Below are 2,607 nucleotides of genomic sequence, written 5' to 3'. Positions count from 1 at the left end.
GTAATGATTTTGGCTTTCGAGGGCCTCAACCCCCATTCACGCTCTCCATTGCCGCTTTTTCTAAGAAGAAAAACTGCTCCGACGATGCCAAATAAGTGAAATGCAGCTGGGGGGTATGTAAATTAAGGCTCGAAAAAGTAATCAAATAATGCGCGTAAAATATGAACCAGACGCCTGTAGGAAGCGGGACTGGCCATGCCATGTGAAGGCGGTCGTGCAAAATGTCTCGTAAAAGCTGGTCTCTCTCTGTCTAGACGGCCGACTCAATGGCAATAACGAAGACGTTCCAAAACCAATCATTCCATGAACACAATAAATAAATAGAGAACATCACTTGGACACCCACATCAAATTTGAAGTCAACGGAGACAGAGAGCACTAGATGATGCCGCTCTGCCGCTTGCAAGACGAGACACACTTCACTTAGGGTGGAACTCAAAACAGCGAAATTTTTTCCGCCGTTTGTGAAGATTTTATTGAGTGTGTCTACATATTAGGGTTTATGGTAGGGACTAGAAAAAACTGAAATAGTAGCAGTAACCAGTAAGGATTTGTCTGTCTGACTTTTTTATATTTATACATCTAGAGTTTGTGGGTGAGACGCCTCCACGTGAGCCATGTATATTAAATGGATAAACATACAAGTTCACTGGGCGCGGTCGAGCGAAACGACTGCTCTTCCTCCGGCGTTGGGCGGCCAGACGAAGAACCTCCAGCAGGGGCGTTTCCGCTTGGCCGTCTGCGACAGCTCCGTCTCCGACCGCCGCAGCATTTCCCACATCACTTGCACGTCTTCATACCCGCACGTCTGCACGTCGTTATGTAGCTTCAGAAGTCCCCCTCCTGTGACAACAACATAGCACCAAATGAATACCCACGCGCTTTCTACAGAGAAAATCAATTCATCAAACATCTGAAAGGCGCACCAAAAAGATATCATCATCTAACGGTCATTCTCCCGTGGAACCTTTTTCCGTGATTCATAATCGATCACGATTCAGCGATATAGACAATGGAAAATAGAAATTATAAGGGGAAATTAATCAGATAAACTGTACAAGAAAGCTACAGAAAGGCCAACCCCGCATCCACAGTGATGGTCCCTGGTCTGGGTAGAGAAAAGGACAACACTGAAACCACCACATATTGTGGAAGGGGCCAACGGAAGTATTCCATACACGTGTACGGTTGGTGTAGCAACCAGTCCACCTCTAGACCTTTTAAAAAATTGCAAAACCTAGTAAGTTAAAGTATAACACCACTGTGCCGACGTCCGCCCACCCTACGCAGTCCGCCCACCGAAAGTACTCGATGGAGCGATTCTCATTTCTCGGGACCGCACATCTGACCGTTAGATTCTGTCCGTTTACCAATTACGAAATGTAATACGTAATAACACCTTTCTCAGATACCGCCGCCCACGATGACGGCCGAGGGAGACGATAAATGAAGGTGGACGGCCAAGATTACCACATCAGAGAAAGGGGAGGGGAAATGATCTAATCAAAGAGTTATCTTCAGAAAAAAAATTAATCCCCAGTGCATGTCAGAGTGGATAAAGGGGGAAAAAAACGACTGCGACAATCTCAGTTACCTGAATGAACAGAGATTTCCCAATTAAAGAGATGACCACGAAAGATTCAAAAGTAGAACAAAGAAGTTTTCACTTTTTATCCATCGAGATGAGGCAGAAAGAAGACCACTTGCGATTAATGGACAGATTAGAACCGAAAAGTGGTGGCAACTAACACACGCCACGGCACGTTTCGATCGACGGCGAATTTCATTGTTCGCGGCATTAAAGACTCCACAGACTTTCTTGTTTGTGTCTTTTAAAATTGAAATTTCGTTTCAACCCAACAAGATTGCCCCAGGACCCGTGTCAAATTTCTTTAAACGATTCATATTCTAGCAGAATAGAACTGACGCAGCTCTGTGAGAAAATGAAATGAACGAGTAACTATAAAATTTACAGGCAAAGGAAATAAAAGAATTTAAATGATTATGACCCTTAACTAGCGCAGGTGATTTATCCGTGCGCTCAAGCAGATCGACTAGATGATCAGTAAGATCAGAAGAATTCTATAATTAGTATTCCCGGAGGCATACGGCATAAATCAAACTACATCCTCTACAGCCCAAATTTAACATAATCAACATAAATTAGAACGCATACAAAAGAATTTAAAAAAAAAAAAAAAAAAAAAGGAGAAGTAAGAGGAAGGAGAAGAACAGAGGCGTGCAAACGTTACCGTTTTTACGAACTCTGAGTCGAGAAGCGACGGCAAACCAAGCTCTTCTCATGGGGAAAAACATCTTGTGCCACCAATCCATCACCCGCACCACCTTTATCCTCCGCCTACACGTCACCCCAACCCGCAACTCCCGAAACAAAGCCAGCACTCCTCCCCCACCCCCTCCTTCCCCCCACCAATCCCCCTCTTTCCTCACTCCTCCCCCCAACCCCGCCCCCCTCACCTAACAGATCTTCCACCTCAAATCCAATTCACAATAAGAAATCGAAAGCCCCCACAGTCGATCGATCGCGACCCCTCCGTTGTCGGCTGAGAGAGACGAGAGCTCCAACCATAATATATTGATAGTATC

At 45.0% G+C, this 2,607-nt stretch overlaps 1 long non-coding RNA gene across 1 annotated transcript; it reads right to left on the bottom strand.

Annotated features, from left to right (window-relative positions):
• Window positions 1-273: 273 nt before the first annotated feature.
• Window positions 274-2,395, bottom strand: LOC137946927 (uncharacterized). The gene is made up of 2 exons (XR_011111087.1): window positions 2,253-2,395; window positions 274-843 (listed from the first exon to the last, which is right to left on the bottom strand). It is a non-coding gene; the product is annotated as an uncharacterized lncRNA (long non-coding RNA).
• Window positions 2,396-2,607: the final 212 nt, after the last annotated feature.

This window comes from Aristolochia californica, unplaced genomic scaffold, assembly GCF_029961685.1.
Source record: "Aristolochia californica isolate CCGP_79_NKW_82.1479 unplaced genomic scaffold, dmAriCali1.0.hap1 SCAF_12, whole genome shotgun sequence".
Classification (NCBI taxonomy): Eukaryota; Viridiplantae; Streptophyta; class Magnoliopsida; order Piperales; family Aristolochiaceae; genus Aristolochia; species Aristolochia californica.
The sequence above is the reverse complement of the archived record's forward strand: the minus strand, read 5'-3'. Positions and strand labels throughout refer to the sequence as shown.